The sequence below is a fragment of the Saccopteryx bilineata genome, chromosome 6 (assembly GCF_036850765.1).
Source record: "Saccopteryx bilineata isolate mSacBil1 chromosome 6, mSacBil1_pri_phased_curated, whole genome shotgun sequence".
Lineage (NCBI taxonomy): Eukaryota > Metazoa > Chordata > Mammalia > Chiroptera > Emballonuridae > Saccopteryx > Saccopteryx bilineata.
In genome coordinates this window covers 193,262,304-193,282,241 of record NC_089495.1, presented here as the reverse complement: position 1 = coordinate 193,282,241, position 19,938 = coordinate 193,262,304, and the positions used below count along the sequence as shown (strand labels likewise).

Genomic DNA, 19,938 nt, shown 5'->3' with positions numbered 1-19,938 from the left:
CCTCCCGCCCGCTGGGTCCCACCTCCGCGCGCTGCTCTGGGGCCGGAGCCCGGCGGTCGGGACCGGCCCTAGCTCACCTGGGCGGCGCTCGCGGCCGCGCTCATCCCGGGGCAGGCTCCGGCCGCGGGAGCCCCCGCCCCGCCCACCTGGCCCCGGCACCCCACTCACCAGCGCGCGCCGCCTTGGTGGCCTCACCCCGTGTGGGGCGCCGCCGCCTCTGCCGCAGCCCGGCCGGGCCGCGGGGAGCAGGGGACTCCGCACCGCTGGTGGTGGTGGTGCTGCTGCTGCCGCTGCCGCCGCTGCTGTTGCTGCAGCTGCTGCATCCTCAGCGAGTGCGGCTGCTGCTCCTCCTCCCCTCCCTCCGCCTTCTCTAGTCCCTCCGCCCCGCGGCTCTGCCGCCGCCACCGCCCCCGGCCCCCGCCCCGGCGCGCCGTCCTCGCCAAAGTCCGGGTCCGCGCCCCGCCCGAGCCAGTCTTAAATCGCCCCAGCCGGCCGGCCGCGCTGCCCGATCCAACCCCTTGGCACCGCGCGGCCCGGCCCCCTGCCTGCCTGCTCCCGCGCGGGGGTAGGCGAGCGCGCGCCGGGGCGGGGAGTGCCAGACTGGGAGCCGCTGGCGGCGGGAGCCGGCGACCTGGGACCCCGCCGCGGCGCCCTTCCCGCGTCCCCTGAGCGCGAGCCCTTTACCTCCGGCAGGTGGGACGCGCGACCCGGCTGGTCCGGCCCAGCTGGCCCCGCGCCGGCCCTGTCCCCGAAGTCTGGCCCCGGACGGGGCAGCGACGGAGAGCTGAGGTCCGGGCAGCTCTCGGCCTCCCGAAGCCGCGGGACCCGGCTGGCCGCGCTCCCGGCGCCGAGCGCGCACCCTCGCCGGGACACAGACGCACACTCACCCGACACACTCGCTCCCGCTTGCCTTCGGCGGAGAGTTGAAACAGCTGTGAGCTTCGCCCAGGAGCTGGAGATGAGGGAGGGACGCGAGCCAGAGCCGTGCGTGCGAGTGTGTGTGTATGCAACACACAAACGAGTGGGGGGTGGAGGGCATCGCTAATAAATCAATTATCGCAATAAAGTCAAGAGGCCCATCGATCAGGTCCACTTGGCTGCAAACGAAGAGAATCTTTGCCTCTTTTCGCTTTTTCTTTTCCCTCTGAACTGGAGGGAGCCAAGTTGTTCCGCGGGGCGTGAAACAGCCCCGCCGGGGGTTCCCCTCGTAGTGACACGTTAATAAATGTTTTCTTTTATCTGTTTTCACAAGGGCTTGCCTGGGTCTGAAAACACCGACCGTCTGCTGAAAGCCCCGCGCTCGCCTCTAACTACACACTTTTGCTTTTGGAGACGCGGGCTCGAGCCGGGCCCGTAGCTAGATTGCAGAGTGAATTGCCCACGCGCCAGGGACCTCCCCACGTGCCCGGGAAGCTCCCTGAGACATTAACTTGAGCTCAAGTGAAAATAGCTTGCGTTGCCCAGAAATGGTCCGGGAATAGGAAAGAATGGAGAAACGGTCTTCCTTCGAAAGGGAGGAATTCCGACTCAAGGTGGTGCTGTCTACCGCGGTTTCCAGTGTACCCAGCACACAGAAGAGGCCCGAGAGGGGCGAGGCTGACGGGTGGGCAGAGAACCAGTGAGCAGCTGTGAGACCACAGCTGAGGAGCTAAGGGGAAACAGACCTTGTGGTAGCTAAGTATACTGGTAAGCAGCAGTAACTTATTTAAACCTAATGCTAATTCTACAGGTAAATTGTAGGACTTATACCCATGTTGAGATATGGAGACCAAGGCACAGACAGGTTAAGTAACTGACTCAAAGTCATACAGTTGTAAATGGCAGACCTAGGATTTGAACCTACGAAACTTGGCTCCAGAGTTAGATTCTTAAATCCCAGGCCCCTGCTACTTTTTCAGTCCAGTATCTCCTTTCTCTCTCTGGTGTAGGCTTTTCTTCATGCTAGTTAGGGTTGTCATGTTTAGTAAATACAAATGGAGGATATACTTTACCTCAAACGTACTTTGTTCTTTATCTGGAATTCAAACTGGCTGTCCCGACCTGGTGAGGGCCTCCACATTCCCCCAGCCATAATCTCCCTTCACCACCCGGGATCAATTTACAGTCTAAATAAATCAGAAAAACCTGGAACTTGCTTTTCCAAATGAGATTCTGGCGCTCACGTTTGGCACCATGGAGGTTTCTGATTTACCTTTAGCCTTGGAACAAAATGTCAGGCTTACTTCTATGTATACCACCACCCACTAAAAAATAATGGGGGTCCCTTCCCTTTCTTTGCCTCATCTCTGTAGAAGGAAGGACACATTTGTGGCAAAGCTTCTAGTACAGAGCTGTTTGCTAGATGTATAAGATAGGCCATGTAGGTAATGTAAAATTATCTAGTAGCTGTAGGCAAAGGTAAAAAGCAGGTGAAATTAATATTGTCCATTTAACCTAGTTTATCTAAAATATCATGTCAACATGTAATCAATATAAAAATGATAAATGAGACAGTCTTCTTTCTAAGTCTTTGGAATCTGGTATGTATTTTATACTTAGAACACCTCTCAGTTTGAGCCAGCTGCACAGTGCCAGGGGTTCCCATCAGGGCAGCTCTCCCAGGTTCTGTGGCCCACTACTGAGTGTCTCCCCAGGATTTCTCAGGGAATCCTATTAAGAAAACTGAGAAAGTAAAGGGATTGGTCAAGGTCACAAAGTTGGCAAGTGGGATTTGAACCCCTGTGAGACTGTGCTTGACCTTGGGACTTGTATCCCCTGTGGTCACAGTTTTTCAGCAGGGGGGCCTCAGAGCCCCATATGGGTGCCTCAGGGTCTGGGGTACAGGAGGGAGGTGAGATCTGCCTTTTGCTTGTTTTTTATGTTGGATTCTGGAGCATATTTCAGAAGAGGGAGAATTTCCACCACAAAATGTGTTTAAAAACACACTGCCTTCTTTCAGGATTCAAGTACATGAATATGGTTCTCTCTACTCTAAGTGGGCCCTGCTTGCCTGACCAGGCAGTGTTGCAGTGGATAGAGTGTCGGACTGGGATGCGGAGGACCCAGGTTCAAGACCCCGAGGTCGCCAGCTTGAGCGCAGGCTCATCTGATTTGAGCAAAGCTCACCAACTTGGACCCAAGGTTACTGGCTTGAGCAAGGGGTTACTTGGTCTGCTGAAGGCCCACAGTCAAGGCACATATGAGAAAGCAATCAATGAACAACTAAGGTGTCACAACGCACAACGAAAAACTAATGATTGATGCTTCTCATCTCTTCGTTCCTGTCTGTCTGTCCTTGTCTATCCCTCTCTCTGACTCTCTCTTTCTCTGCCTCTGAAAAAAAAAAAGGGCCCTGCTCACAGTTTCCTTGTCCATCCTTCTCATCAGGGAACCCCAGTCACAGAGGAGCTTCTCACAATCCCCTACTTGGGGCTGTAGACAGGGCTGAGATGATGTCATCTGATTATCTCTTTGGATATTTATTCTTCCCACTGTTGCTGTTCAAAGACCAAACATGGTGATGTCTATGTTCTGCCCCTGACCCTTTGTTAGTGGGGAGGTGACAGATCTTGGTGTGTTTCTTTGTGTGTATATACCTGTATGAGTGTTTAAGCACATGTGTGTGCTCACTGTGGACAGGGGCAATGAATCGGGTTTTGGGTTAGGATTCAATTCACCAGCTCAGATACTCATTGAGTTGGAGGGTCTGCAAAGCACTGTCTGTTTCTCATAATTCACAGCCAACTCTATGGTCCTCTGGGTCTGAGTCTCGGCCTAAGTTTCCCAGGTTCCTTCCAGGCAGGTGGGAACGTTTGACCCCATTCGGGAGCTCAGTGACTGCCTGGGACAGTGGTCAGCAAACTCATTAGTCAACAGAGCCAAATCCAAATATCAACAGTACAACAATTGACATTTCTTTTGAAAGCCAAATTTTTAAAACTTAAACTATATAGGTAGGTGGTACATTCCATATTGAGGTAGCGCCCACACATGGCATTTTGTGGAAGAGCCACACTCAAGGGGCCAAAGAGCCGCATGTGGCTCGCGAGCCACAGTTTGCTGACCAGGGGCCTGGGAGATGAGTGGGCCTCAGGGGCTCAGATGTCCCCCAGCCTGAAAAGTCTGAACCACGCCTGAGCTGGGCCTGGGTGGGGCTCCAGCAGCATTGCCAGGAACCTCCTGGCCTCCCATTTCTCCAGCCCCTGTCCATCTCCAACCACACCGTCTGGGACAGCCTTTCTCCTCTCGTGTCACCCTGACAGCATCTCTCACTGGGATCATCCTGCCTGGGTAACCAGGTCTTTTAGGCTCCTCACACCATTCCCAAATCCTCACCCCCTTGTTGGTTTAACCTTGAGGTGACCTTTCCCATTGACACCTGTGCGCCTTGTTTTCTCCTTCTGCAAGTTTCTTGGCGGCCCTCTGTGCAGAATGCCCGTCTGGTCCTGTCTGCCTTGCAAAGCCAGATGCTGTTCTAGTTCCTGAACTCCTATGCAACCATTAAACAAACAAATAAGCAAGAAATCATTTTTGTTCCGTGTTTCTTTCTCTCTACCAAGAGGCTGAAACTCAGCCTGACTGTCCTGGCACTTCTGGCTACATTTAAATGGGAGAAGGTGGGATTTAATGAGGGTTGTAAGAGGCAAGTTTTTTAACATGGCTCAAACAAATTGGCGTGCGAAGGAGAAACATTATAGTGGAATCATGGCTGCAGACAGGAGGCTTGGGAATGTGATCCCCAGAACTGGGGCACAGGTGGCTTTAATAACCCGCACGAGCTTGGCTGTAACTTTCTTCTTTCTATAAATGCAGAAGAGGCTGCCGAGTCAGCCCCAGGGGTTTGGGATCAAACTTCTCCATTCCTGAGTGGGGACAGTTTTGCACGGGTTTTAAAATACAAATCCCAGAATCATCTATAACATTATACATTTGCGATTAATTCTGCTGAGTTTTCACTTAGGCCCAGCTGTCTTGCCAGTAGAAATGCAATTGCATTAGGGGAAAACTGTTTATACTTCTAGAGATATTGTGATAATGAAAAATAGCACCATAAACCCCCATTAAGTCAAAAGAACATTAATTGTGTTTCATGCTGCCTCCCCAGCCACCATGTTGACACTGACATGCTTTACTTCTCAGCAAAACAGGGCGGCTCATCTTTGCAGCATGGTACCCCCCCGCCCCTTAATTACATGTAATTGTAGAGTCTAATTTATTTTAACGCCCAACGCCTAAAAAGTGCACATTCATGAATCAAGGGTTAGATTGGGAGGTAGGAGAATTATAAATGAGTATAATTGCAGTCTCCTGGGGGCTGCTTAGGAGTGATCTCAAAGAGCCATGATATTTATTCTGAGATCTTACAAATGAAAGACAGTTGGGCTACCTTCAGTTAAGAAAATAGTAACAGTGACAGTTTGTCTAGTTGCTTAACCATCCATTACTAATTCTCTTTTGGAGAAGTGGACAAGAAAGATTAAACATGTAGATTTCACTTTGTGATGAAACACACAAGCAGAAAATTGGTGCATGTATGAATTATTAAAACAAGTAAGGTGGCCCCACCAGCACGCTGTTGTTTTCTGGCTCTTTGGTGGATGATAGTTTTCTAAAGGGGAAAAGCAGGGACCATTTGATCTTATGCGCAATTCAATTTAGTCTCTCTCTGTAACAACACACCTATTTTACAATTGTCTTCCAGAGAAATCGCGTTTGAGCTTTGATTATAATTAATCAATTATGGTTGACGTCGGTGGTGATTTAGTAAAAGTGAAATGATGACTTAGTGTTGCCCCAGGGCCGAAGTTCTAACTAACCTGGACTCTGCCCCCTCTGGCTGCTGACTCCTTAGCTGATCCGTGGGTCTCAGTTGCCTCATCTTAAGAATGGGGATCCTGTTGAGGACAACGCAGGCTGACATGCGGATTAAGCGAGATCAATGAAGGTCAAATGCAGGCATGGTGCCTGGCTGGAAGGTGCACAGTGAATGTTTTTTGAATCTGAAATGGAAATGTGCTCTCATGGGCCTCTAGAGAGTGTCCTCCATCGTCTGCAAAACCTGACTGCGAAAACCCAGGGCAGCTGCTGCCATGATGGCAAAGCAAACCACTTCCGGGCTTAAAACCCCTCGTCTCGGATGGAGGTCCACATTCCTGGGCAGGACCACTAGATCGACACTAGGTTCTGGCCCTGCCCACCTCTCCAACATCTTTCTCAGCTCTCTTCTATTTTTATTATGAAAATTTCGCAAGAAAAAATTTAAAAGTAGTACAGATATGCTATACCCTCCACGTGGAATCAACAGTTGTTAATATTTTGCCACGTGTGCTTTACATGTTGCTGAACCATTGGGAAGGAAGTTGCGAACATCATGGCATATCCCCCTTAAGGCCTTCAGTAAGCATCACCTAAGAATAAGCTGTTCTTTCAGGTGGCCTCCCAATTGTTACCACCCTAAGGAAATGAACACTAATTCTGTAATCACTCCCCAGTTTGCTCACATTAATAGAGCCACAATAAAAAAAAGAAAAAAGATCCCCCCATCTCTCTCTCTCTCTCTCTCTCTCTTTTTCTCTTTCTCTTTCTCTCTCTTTCTTCCCTTCCCGCAGCCACGGCTCAAATGGTTCGAGCAAAGGTGGCCCCAGGCACAGAGGCTGGCTCCGTGGCTTTGTCTCAGGCGCTAAAATAGCTTGGTTGCTGAGCAATGAAGCAGTGGCCCAGACAGGCAGAGCATCGCCTGGTAGAGGGCTTGCCAAGTGGATCCTGGTCAGGGCACAGGCAAGAGTCTCTCTCTGCTTCTCTGCCTCTCACTTAATAATGAAATAAGCAATAACAACAACAAAAAGAGCCACAAGGGTATCTTTCTTATTGTCCCTTAAGCCCTTTCCTGCCTCAGGGCCTTTACATGTGCTGTGCTCACTTCCTGGAATACTCTTTCCCTAGATTTTGTTCTACCAGCTCTTTATAGATCTCAGTTTAAATGTTACTTCCCTGAGAGTTCCTCTCTATTTTACCTAAAGGTGTTCCCTTATCTCCCTCATTCTCTAACCTCCCTATTTTATTGTCTTCCTATAACATGCCATTATATGACATTACATTTGTATTCTGTGTCTGTGACCATGGTCTATTTCCCCTTCCTCACTCCTACCCCACTAGCTGCAGGAGAGAGAGCAGGGGCTGTGTTTGGTTTTAGCCCCAGTGCCTGCAACAGTGTCTAGCAGCCAGTTGGTGTTCAATGGGTACTTGTTAAATGAATAAATGAATATCCGTGTGCGCAATGTTTTCACACAGAAGATGTGGTAAGATGATGTGATTAGGACTCCAGTGTTTGAAGACAAACTGGCAGGAATTAATCCCAGCACTACTGTTCACTAGCTGTGTATGACTATGGGCCGCTGTCATTTAAACTTCTCTGCCAAATGGGGACAATGACACTCGTCTCCACTTCCTAGGGTTGTTGGGAGTTATTAATGAGGTTAGGACAGTGCCTGGCACATAACCATCAACCTTCCCTGTGCACTTATGATTAGTGCAAGCCAGCTGGCCAGAGGTCAGTGATTTTAAGCATCATCGGCAGCTCACAGGCTCACACAGAAATGGTCTCCAAACATAACGCCCTGTGGAAAACTTCTTGGAAGCACTGATGTGGCCACAGCGCTGGCCACATGCTGCCCTGGGAGAGCCTGGCCAGGTCAACATTGGCCTGGAAAGGGCTCTGGTTGTTTACAACGGGCACCTGGGCTAAGGTGTCAGGGCACAAGGTTAAACATTTTGACTCTCACTCCTGAAATCAGCTCTTAGAGGCTCACACAGAGTAGAGGCAAGGGGACCTAGAGAGGAGGGGACAAAATCAGGCCCCGCCCCTGGGGAGAGAGTCAACCCAGTGGCATGGACTCGGACTCAGCAGGTCCCTTCCCCACTGAGTTGGTTGACTGTTATGAAATTTTTACCTTATTATTGGCCTGTGGGGCATGTAGGGAAATACATGTTTTTCAGCTAAAGTTGCAATAAAAATGAAATAGGAAATCAAGAAAATTGTTGGAAATTTGGGTAATAAAAATTGCATCTAACTGGAGATAAAGTAAGGTAGTCTGTCCAGGACAGTGTGTATGGAATATAGAGATTTGCTTTTTCAGGGAGGAGAGAGGGTCTTTCTGTTCGTGCAGTTTCTATAACAGGAATGCTACTTTCCTATGATGAAACGATCTCTACCCTATTTTTGATCCCTGAGCCTCTGTTAGAATGGCTTTGACCTCTTGCTCCAGATTTGGCCATGTGACTCAGACCTGACCAATTAGTGCATTCCATGCTCTAATCCATGATTGGTTAAAACATGGGCATATGATCCATTTTGAGCCAATGGGAATCAGGTCTGGGATTTCGTTTGCTCTTTTGAGTGACAAGAGCCTTCTTTTTTTCTGGATTTGAACTGGGTAGTCATTGAAAAGCCCCTGGAGCTCACACATCGGCTGGAAATGTGGCAGAAGCAGAGCCATGAGGTAGTTAGAGTGTATTGTCATTCTAAGATGGCCTCAAGGACACCGTCCCTTCTGGTACTTAGGCCCTGTAGCATTTCCTCCCCTTGAAGGTGAGAAGGACTGTGGATATGATGGCGTTCACTCTCATGATTAGGTTAAGGGGAAGGGACTTTGCAGAATTCAGGTGAGTTTGAATGAGTCAAAAGGGATACTATGCTGGATAGGCCTGACTCAATCAGGTGAAAGTCCTCAAAGGGGACTGGACCATTCCAGGAATCAGAGATGTTTCCACTGGCCTTGTAAGGGCAAATTGCCATCTTGTGGAGAAGGCCACTTGGCAGAAAGTGCCCTCTGCCGGACAGACAGCAAAAAAGCAGGGGTCATTTTCCTAAAACCAGAAGAGACTGAATTCGTCCACAGACAGGGACTATGACATAAGATCACAGCCTCAGCCACCTGCAGTCAGGGACACTGAGTCATCCTACATTTCGTCTGCCGTGACACTGAGCAGAGAGGACCCAGCTCACTCACATCCAGATTTTTGACCCATGGTAACTGTTAGATAATAAATTTGTATTGGTTTCGGCTGCCATGTCTGTGCTACTTTGTTATGCAATAGAAAACAAATATAGGTGTGAACACCTAGGTCAAGTTGGACCTGAAGCCACCAAATAACACTGGAATTTTCAATTCTGTGAGCCAAAAGATTCATCCCTCCCTCCTTTTTACTCTTAAGCCTATTTTTTAGCAGAAGTCCCAGGATTGCATCTCACGGACCTGGCTTACTTCACTTACTCCTCCGTGAACCAGTCACTAAGCCTGGGGACATGACCAGAGAGGGGTGAAACACCACCCCTGAGGACACACAGAAAGGCAAAAATAGAGGAGAGTGAAGGACCCGCGGGTCCTGCTCTTTCTATGCTGGTACAGTCCTTGAGCCTGTCCTGTCCTGCTCAGTGTCCAGGGCTGGTCCTCGCCTGGACCCCGGAAGCATTCTCTTGCCTTCCTTCCAGCAGGAGTGTGCCTTGCCCTGTAGCTCGGCCTCCCACCAGACACAGCGTGGTCCCCTGTGTGGCTTGGTGTAATCTCCACCACTTGGCACCCAGGCTTATCGTCATCCTGTGGTTGCTCCCAGTGACTCACCCGTTTGTGCTCATATCCAGCTGTCTGTGGCTCTGGCAGGCACTGGTGCCCACAAGGGTTGGGCAGCCAACCAAGACTGCAGCAGAGGCCTCTGAGATGTGCCCAGTTATCCTGGTCTGTCCCCCTTCACCTTGGAGAGAGTGACTTAGGAGTCAAACACCCACTGGTTAGTGACACTTGCTGCATGTGTCTGGGAACTCGGTTGCAAACAACAGAGCCACCTTGGCCAGTTAAAGCAAGAAAGGGATTTGTTAAAAGATATTGTTTCAGCCCTGTCCGGTTGGCTCCGTGGTAGAACATCGGCCTGGCGTGCGGAAGTCCCAGGTTCGATTCCCGGCCAGGGCACACAGGAGAGGCGCCCATCTGCTTCTCCACCCCTCCCCCTCTCCTTCCTCTCTGTCTCTCTCTTCCCCTCCCGCAGCCGAGGCTCCATTGGAGCAAAAGATGGCCCGGTCGCTGGGGATGGCTCCTTAGCCTCTGCCCCAGGTGCTAGAGTGGCTCTGGTCGCAATATAGCGACGCCCCAGATGGGCAGAGCATTGCCCCCTGGTGGGCATGCCGGGTGGATCCCGGTCGGGCGCATGTGGGAGTCTGTCTGACTGCCTCCCCGTTTCCAGCTTCAGAAAAATACACACACACAAAAAAGATATTGTTTCCTCAGAATGCAGGCTCCAGAGGATGCAGCAGGAAAAGACTGCCACCGCACCACAGGGGCTGCTTTGGTAACACACCATGGCTGCCGTATCTGTTCAGATGAAGTTGTGCTTGGACACGGAACAGCCTGGCCACCGTCTTTTCTAGAAGTTCAGATCCCAAGGGCACAGCCACCATGCACAAACTCCATTACTAATCCCTCTCTCACACAGGCATGTCTGATTGGTGGAACCTGGGCCACGTGACTGTATCCCAGCTGCAAAGAAGTGTGGGAATCAGGTTTCTGAAATTGGCCTTGGAAGCAGCCCTCATTATGTGGGATGTTAGCGACTACATATCTGATTGACTCCATCCTAGTCCCGCTCTCGGTAATCAGTGCCGCAGGAAAACATCTCACAGAAAAAGCCCAGCTCCTCCCAGAGCAAACTGCCATGCAGGCTTCTCCTGGGTTGGTTTTACATCTACTTATTAAAGGCCACGCTGTCTTCTGGGTGTCTCTGGATTGAGTCTCAGATATGGAGTCTGATGTCGGGGGGCCAGGGTAGGACAAATGTCACTGATCATCATCAGTACATTTGTTTGGGTTGTGCCAGGTGTGAAGTCTGAGACAAGAATCCAAGAGCAAGTAGTTTATTTGGGAGGTGGTTCTAGAAACACTAGCTGGGAGCAGGAGGTGAGAGAGGGAAGGGAGGTGACACTTTGGGGTGTTATCAAGCCTGTTGGTACAGAGGACAACAGGAGTTCAATGTTGTGGGGAAGGTCGGGAGATGGAACCAATTACACGTGGACAGATTATCCCAGGTCAAGGGAGCACCAACTCCTGCAAGTCATTCTTTGGGGGTGTTGCCGGATGGGCTGTTAATTCTCTGGCACTTTCTGCCTGCCCTCTGTGGGCAAAGTGGTCCACAGAGGCCTTAAGGCAAAGCACACAGATATTGGAAGTGGGTCTGAGCCCACGGGAGGTTCCGGGGCTATGTGAAGGACGTGAACAGTGCCCACTGCCCCTGGAGATGATGACAAACGATGCCCACTTAGTGACTCAGACCCTCGTGACATAGCACGGAGACACATGGCTAGAAAATTGGCCCTTTTGAATTCTCCTTTCCCTCAAGGAGAAAAGTTCCAGTTTGTGCTAATATGTCTCGACTCTTTTCTAACACTTCATCACCTCCCTTTTGAACCAAGAGAAAACCAGCCTTGGTTTTGAACCTTGCTGGGCAATTGTACCTAGCTGCAATTTATGACATTGCTTCAGTTTCTCATTTATTTTTCCAGCTAAGTCAAGTATATAAGGTTCAGTTTTAAAATACATTTACAGCCCTGGTTGGATCGCTCAGTTGGTTAGAGTCCCGATACACAGAGGTTGGGGGGTTCGATCCCCAGTCAGGTCACATATAGGAACAGATTGATGTTTCTGTCTGTCTCTCTCTCTCTCCCTTTTTCTCTCTCTCAAATCAATAAAAAATAATTTTTTTTTTTACATAATTAAGACATCCAATTTAAAGAAATGTTAAATATAACATGGGTTGTGCTGGATCAGACAGGTGACAGTTGGTGGCTAGAGCACAGGGAAGCTGGCCCCGGGGATAAAGTCCCCGCTCCGCAGGGGGCATCTGAGGTTTCTACCTCTGGTTTCCAGATACATCTCTGGATCCAGTTCTCATTCCCCGCCCCCCGCCCACCGGAAATCCCCTCTCGTTCCTACCAGTAACGTTCTTGTCTCTGTTGTTGTCCCAGCTGTTCCCACTGCCTACAACACCTTCCCCCTTTCTTCTTTCAACACCCTGGTGATTCTCCAGGCCCAGCTCCATGCTCCTCCCTCCTCTATCCCCTGCCCCCAGGTCCCACCTTGCCCCCAGTTGGAGTAAGTGTTTCTCACTGGGCTGCCCCTTCCCCCTTATTTCATCCTTCTGCACACCTAGCTGATGAACGTGGGTCCCCCACTGGCCCAGGAGCTTTGTGACAACAGGGTCCTTTCCCCCCTGCAGCCCCTGATGAATGAGCGAGAATGAAGGAGTGACCACGCTCCCTCTTTTGTGTCCCTGTGGCCTCCTTGGGTGACTCTCACAACCAGGCTGCTTGGCCCAGGGAAGGATCATTATGGAGGGTGACCGTGGCCCCGCCAGCTCAGCACTGACCTCCCCCTCTTAGCTGTTCCTGTCCCTGGCTAGGTGGAGTCTGAGGAGTGCTTGCCCCCAGTTCTGAGTGACACCAGAGACCAGCCTGCACTGGTGACCCAGGCGCTGGGAGCCTATCATGGGGCGGAGAGCACTGCCTGGGGTGGCCACGTTGGGTTTGGGGAACCACCAGAGGCGGAGGCCTGAGTAAGGAGGCCCCTGGAAGGTTATGTCCCTGTGAACGGAACGGAACCAAGCTGGGAATGGGTGGGAGGGAGACGCGTGGACCTCATCCAGCCCCTCTTGTCCTGTCAGCAGAGGAACGAGTGGCAGCAGAGTCCCGGCAGGCGCAGGCTGCTCCCGAGCTGAGCATGTGGGCAGGGGGGAGGCCCGGCTGGCAGAGTCAGCTGGGATTCAGGCCCTCACTGCGAGAGCTGAGGACCGTGCACATCAGTGAATGAGAGCGAGCCTGTAACATGAGAGTGTGAGTGTGTGTGTGAGAGAGAGGGAGCCTGGAGGAGACCAGGGGTGCGGGATGAGCAGAGTGAAGAGGTGACTTCGGAAGAGAGGTGTCAGGCGGACAGAGGAGCCTGGAGCATGGGCTGGGGGGAGAGAGGTGAACCAGAGGGAGCAGACGGGTGAGGGTGAGAACGACCCCCAGCTTCTGGTCTTAACTTTGTCAAGAAAAGTGAGAGCTGCCCAAATCCCCCAAGTGCACACAGGCAGGAAACCCTGGTCTGAGCACTTTTCACGCATTTTATATATTTTTCTTTAACAAATATGTTGTGCTTCCTCTGCGGAGGCACAGCTCTAGTTGTTTTACAAAACAAAGACAACCAACAACATTTTAAACCATTTAATCATGAAACCACTTATTCCTCCCCAAAGCCCCGTGGAGCTGGTGCCATTGCCTCCACTCATAGGGACAACTTGCGGCTCCCTCAGGGTCCTAGAAGGAGCGAGGGCAGGAGCTGGCGGAGTGACTGCGATCTGGCTCCAGAGCGGCGTTTCTTTTTAAGGTGATGCCTCGGTTTCATTCCTGTGTATAAAAAATCATGGGTCAATTATGCTTATTACCCATTTCACAGATGAAAAAATCAAGGCATACAGGGGTAAGCAATTTCTCAGCTTAACAGTGACTGAGCCAGGACCCAGCCCAGGCTGCAGGCTCAGGCCCACACTGTAAGCACCTGGCTATGGCCCCACACTAATGAGCCCTTTGAAGAAAAGTGAGTCACTTACTTTGGCCGTGCCTCAGTTTCCTCATTTGCCAAGTTAGGCTCTTTTAATCCTGCCCTAGCGACTCACAAGGCGTACAGAGAGAAGAAATCCGGGCCAACTCTCCCAGAAAGGCGCCCTAGTCTGGGAGGAAGTTGATCTGTGTGCCTGTGTCCAGCTGTGTCCCCTTATCCACCTGTAGTTTCCTCACCTGGAGTGTGGGTGGCCTGAGATGAGATTTCAGGTTCACCAAGCTCTATACATGGTTCTGATTGTCCGGCTCTTTCCCGATGGACAGCTGAGCTACCTGTGTGACTATCCAGGAATTGAATCTCTGTAGACGGCAGACCCACCAATTTGAGACTAGTTCTAGGAGCATGCACTCAGGGGGCCAAGCTTGGCTCTGGCTTCTGGAATAATCCTCGTGGCCAGATAATTGCAGAAGGATCCTCTGTGCCGAGTAGAAGGGAATTTGGACAGGGAGTCCAGCCCCTGGATTCATGTCAGCCCCTGTCAGTTTCCCCCAAGTTTTCCTTTGAGGCAAAACTCTCAGAAGACTGCATCATTCACTCATTCAATTTATTCATTCAATAACTCTACAGAGCAACTCCTGTGTACCAGGCCCTGTTCTAGGCACCAGGGACGCACCTATGAATGAAATAAACCAAGGCTCAGTTCTCAGGGAGCCGACATTTTAGTGGAGGGGGAGGCAGGGAGTAAACATTAAGGCATGCCCACCCAACAAATACAGTCATATAGACATACATGTGTATCTGCATACATACATGTAAATGTGCACATGTATACATATATACTCACATACATATATATGTAAGTGTGTGTTGTTATAGGTAGTAAAAGATGCTATAATATTCAAGCAATCAAGTAAGGTATCGGGATAGGGACTTCTAAGGGTTACCTTATAACGGTGTCTTCCATGTGCATGTCTGGGGGATGAATATTCCAGACAGAGAAAGAGCATGAGCAAAGGCCCTGTGGTGGGAGCATGGTATGTTCTAGGAAGAACAAGAACCAATGTGACCACCATAGTGGGGTGAGACAGAGAGTCTGAAAGAGTTAAGATTATGTAGGGCCTTCTAGGCCATGGTAAAGAAAGTTGGGTCACATTCTGAGAGAGATGGGATGTGATTTGAGAGTTTTACAGAAAGGACTTTATGGATTTTGACTTAATATTTGGAGGGACTCCTCTGGCTGCCTGTGGAGGATGAACCGGGCAGGGTTGATGCCGGGAGAGCAGATACAGGGAGACCAGTGAGGAGGCAACTATCATAGATCAGTGAGAGATGAAGGATGCTTGGACCATTCATGCTGGAGGTGGGAAGAGGACCAAATTCTGGCCATAGTTTAAGGGTAAAGCCAACAGGATGGGTTGAAGGATTGGATGCGGTGAAACAGAAGGAAGACAAGTGTCCAAGCCGACTCCAAGTGTTGGCCTCATCACCTGGAGGAGTGGAGTTAACATTCTCTCCTAGGTTCAGAGAAGGGAGGGATTGCTGGGTGCTGGGTGGTCAGACAAGGTTTTTTGGAAGAAATGGTGTGTCAGTTGGCTTGCTCTTGCCAGCATGTATCTGAAACCCCTAATGAATCTGACTTACGCCGTAAGGGAATTTACCCTTAACAGGGTCCACCAGCACATGTCTCTGTCCAGGTTTGCTGACATTGAGAAGGTGGCTGTCTACAAGTCAGGAAATGGGTCTCATCAAGAGCCCCGAATCAGCCAACACCTTGTTGTTGGATTCCCAGCCCCCGGAACTGTCAGAAATAAACTTTCTCAGTCACCCAGTCTATGGGTAATTTGCTGTAACTGCCCGAGCCAACCAGGCACTACGGTTCCTCCCTCCTCCCCAAGTTGACACCTTGGGCATATTGTGAAGCTTCTCAGACTCACTCAGTTCTAAGAACAGGTGCATCTTTCAGGAACTAAATAGTCCAGTCCAGGACACACCCGTGTTCAATCTCACAACCAATCTGAGCGTTTCCTGTTGTGAATTTCCTCCTGGGACTCGCCTCCTAAATGTCCCTGTTCTCTCATGTAGAGGTAGGTGGTGGGCCCTGGCTGGCCTGGATGTTTCCAGCACTCTCTTTAGAAAGAGTGGGTTCCAACCTCTCTACCTTTGAGACTTCTGACAAAATTCCAACTTTTGCAGAATAGTTTTGTTCAACGTCCTGTTGCACTGGATTCACTGTTTCAGAAAGTAGAACTTTTTCTCTGAAAGAGGCGCCTGGAGCAATGTCTGGGGTTGTCACCAAGGCCTTTCTTCCACCAGCGAGGGCACAGTCAGAGCAGGATCAGTGGTCAGAGGGGTGGCCCTGCAGCCATGGGCCCCAGGGAGTGTCGACCCTGCCCAGCCTGCCTCTGCTCATCTGTGACATGTGGCTCCTGATAGGGCTGTGTGACTGTGTCCAGGTGAGGATTAAGTGAAATAATGCATGGGGCACTTAAAACCCCTGCCCCCATATGCAGTAAGGGTCACGTGATTGTCAGCCCACTGTCTTCAGCGAGCTCCCAATCAGGGTCACAGATGAATCAGGTCAAGAGGCCGCCCTGGAATTGGGGCTTTGGGTTTAGGAAGAGAGCTTTCTGTAGGAACGCTTGGAGATGTAGCCTGTAATTGGCAGCTTTGCTTCCAACAGCTCTCGAGAGGCAGCCAGAAAAGGCTGATTGTCCTTCCGCGGGGAGCAGGAAGTGCTGTGGGGAGGGACGGGGGCCTCGGTCCCCAAGCTGCGCCTGCTCTGCCAGCTGCCGTCTGGTGGCCAGACACAGATGGACCTTCCAAAGCTCTGGGCTCAGAGCCTGCTGCTTTTTCTCCTTCTGATTCTTAATTAAAAAAGAAAAAGTATATCCCTAAGCTTTCATGGCTCTGGATTCCCTGACACTTGATTGTGGGCTAATCTTTGGGATAAAGCACTGACTCTTTGTTTTCGCTTCTAGGTATCCTCTTTCATCCTGAGACCAGGAACAAACCCGTGCTCTCGCTGAGAGCCAGGAAACGCATCCCTTGTCCATTCTTACTGCTTTCCTTCTTCCCTCTCTTTCTGGCCAAGTGTTTATAACTTTCTCTTTCAGGGGCGATGGGTGCTTAATTTCAGGGCTATGAGGCAAGTTGTAAATATATATGATGGTGATGCATCTAAGATGACCAGCCCCCTGTTACTCTGACTAATTACAGAGAACAGTACAGATCCAAACTGACTGGGTGAAGGACTTTAGTGGATAAGCACAGAAGAAAGCTCTAGAGAGAAAGAAGCATCATCAAGGCCCTGGGAGCCTGTACCCGCTGGTGCTGCAAGTCCTTCTCTGACCATTTTATTGAATAAGCATCTGTTGAGGAATAGCTGCGCACCAGACTCCCTCCTAGGCCCTGGGTATGCAAGAAGGGCAAGGTCTCTGCACACACGGAGCCCACATCGAGGAGGCAGAGATGGGAAATGGCCAGTTAAATCAATCAATGATGTAATTCCAGATCCTACTAAGTGGTGTAGAATCATGTATGTTGGTGGCAAGGGGCTAGGGGCTGGCTTTCAAAAGAAATATTTGAGTTGAAACGAGTGAAGAAAAGGGAATATAGCAAGCAAAGTCTAGTGGAAGATGTGTGAATGGATAAAACAAACAAAGAAAAAACCATGGTCCAGCCATACCGCAGAATATTATTCAGCCTGAAGAAAAAGAAGGGAATTCTGGCATATGCTACAGCATGACTGAACCTTGAGGACTTCATGCTCAGTGAAATAAGCCAATCAAAAAAGAACAAATACTATGATTCCACTTATGTGAGGCACCCAGAGTAATCAAATTCAGAGACGCAGAACGCAGAATGGGGGGTGCCAGGGGCTCGGGTAAGGAATGATGGGAGCTGCTGTTTAATGGGTACAGGGTTTTGGTTCTGAAGAGGAAGGCAGTTCTATTGATGAATGGTGGTGAAGTTAGCACGATGATGTGAATGTCTAAATGCCGCTGAATTGTACACTTAGAAGTGGTTGAGATGGTAAATTAAAGGTATGTTTATCTTACTGCAATTAAAAAAAATTGTTGGAAGAGGGTTCCAGGCTTAGGGAACAAGAGGAAAGACCCTGTGGTAGGGATTAGCTGACACATTGGAGACACAGAAAGGGGTCCGGTGCTTCAGGAGCCAAGTGAGTCAGTCGGGGGAGTTGAAAGAGATGCAGCCGGGAAGATCGACAGGGGCCAGGGCCGCCAGACTGTGGAAGTCTGGATTTTGTTTTACAGATGTGAAATCTCACATTCAGAAGAAAAAAAAAAAGTCCCAATAATTTGCCCAAAGTCAAATAGCCAGTATGTGGCTATGGCAGGGGCTCCTAGTGGTCTTCTGATAGCTTAGCTGTTCCCCATTCTTTCTTAGTAATAGTTCAGCTGGTTATCAGCTGTGCCTATCATCACACAGAGTGATGGCTACATCGCCCATCTTCTCTTGCAACTAGGCATGGTCATGTGACCTAGTCCTAGACAGTGGAAATCATGGGGAAGCATCAAGGGCACCTTAAGAGATGTGACTTTAAATGGAGGGGACATTTCCTTCTTTGTCTTTGTGCCTTTCTGCTGTCTGAAATGTCAGTGTGATGGCTGGAGTTTGAGCAGCCATTCTGGACCCGAGAAGGTGCCACAACACTTGAGCGGGAGTGGCTGACTTTGGACTGGGGAGTGGGGAGGGCTTTTGAGAAGGGGCCACTTGATCTGCCATGTGTGATGAGGGGCAGGCAAGGGGGGCATATTTCAGGGGCTCAGCAGTGATTCAACCCACAGGTTCTCAAGGTGGAAACACATTTTCCAGGGAGCAGGTGGTTAAATATTCATGCCAGGTGAACTCTGCATCTTGGTGCTCTTGCTGAACGGAATCCTGCCCTTTGGACATTGCAGGCTACACGCATGTCTACACAGCATGACAGATCCTGCTCTGACCACTTGGAGCCCAGCAGTGGCTCCCAAGACTCAGCTAGCAGGAGAGCTGGGTCCTCCCTGGTGTTCTGAGGCATTTGTCACTTTGGGGCCCCTCCTGCTCCTGCCAGTTCCTGTGCAGACAGACTTGGTGTCTGTCTAGCGTCTAGGAGTCAGTCATCTTCTACTTGCACCAGTGCTCAAAATGGCATTATTTCCCCAAACTCAGCTGTACCTGCAGAAGGGAGAGGATAACACAGCCTATTTTTAGCAGGTGACAGACTGGCATGGGGGTCGTTATAATTAGCATCTTGTTCAAACAGTGGAGTTTCCAACCCAGTGCAGAGAGTGACTGCCCTGGGGCAGGTGGTCCCCTCACCTCCGCATCTGTCTGGTGTCTGGTGTGCGAAGTGGCCAGCTGCATGAGAGGAGCTCCCAGGGTTTCCTGGGAGTCCCAGGAGAGAGTGAAGGCCTTAGAGGTGTTGTTCCCCATCATCACTCACTGCCTGTCCCCTCCTGGCCTGTCGATTTGCAGAAGGCTTGATCCTGCCCCAATGTAAAGTGTTGTACTCCAGTGGGGCTGACCTGGCCAGGCCCATGTGATAAAGATGTCCTTCACATCGGTGCTGGGCTTGAAGGTCATTTGTTCCCTCTCACAGCTGCCCTGTGTAGGGACAGCTTGGGGTTGCTGAACTGCAGCAGAGACTGTGGGGGTGTCCCCCAGTTTCCTCTCTCATGTCTCATAGAAGCAAGAAATTTGGTTGCTTGGAATAAAGACTACAGTTCCTGGGCTCCCTTGGGACCCAAATATGGCCAATGGAGTGTGAGTACCATCTCCCTTTCTCTTTTTATTGGCTTGGAGAGAACTGGGAAGGAATGTCTGGGGTACAGATGAAGGGAGCAGTCTCAAAAATCAGAGTAACAAGCTAAGAGAGAAGTCTCAGTTTCCTCATCTGTAAAAGGGAAGAGTAATTTTATTTATTGATTTTTTTTTAGAGAGAGAGGAGAGAGAGAGACAGAGAGAGAGAGAAGGGAGAGGAGCAGGAAGCATCAACTCCCATATGTGCCTTGACCAGGCAAGCCCAAGGTTTTGAACCGGCGACCTCAGTGTTCCAGGTCGATGCTTTATCCCACTGCGCCACCACAGGTCGGGAAGAGTAATTTTACCTATGTTCTCTGGTCCCTGTAAATGAGCACCATTCACCTTTTAAGTGACAGAAATGCAACTCCAACTATCTGGTTCATGTAGGTGGAAAACAAATGTTTAAGAAAGAGGCTGACTCGGGCATGACCGTTTATCTTTGGCCTGGAATCTGGCATATCTAATCTGTGCCTGTTATGTTCACAGCAAATTTGTGAAGGACACAAACAATTCTGGCTTGAAAGGACCACAGAACCTCATTGGAACCCAGATGTTGGCCGGTAGACATGCTTGA

General features: G+C 50.2%; 1 protein-coding gene across 5 annotated transcripts in view; it reads right to left on the bottom strand.

Moving 5' to 3' along the window:
- SULF2 (sulfatase 2) overlaps positions 1–978 on the bottom strand; it is a 108,420-nt gene extending 107,442 nt beyond the window's left edge. For 3 of the 5 annotated variants that reach the window (XR_010726111.1, XM_066235838.1, XM_066235841.1), the window contains exon 1: positions 169–360. The gene's annotated coding sequence lies outside the window, so the exon portion shown is untranslated. Of the gene's footprint in view, positions 1–168; positions 361–684; positions 849–887 lie in introns of those variants that run through there. The other 2 variants (XM_066235840.1, XM_066235839.1) reach the window with 2 other exon arrangements.
- Positions 979–19,938: the final 18,960 nt, after the last annotated feature.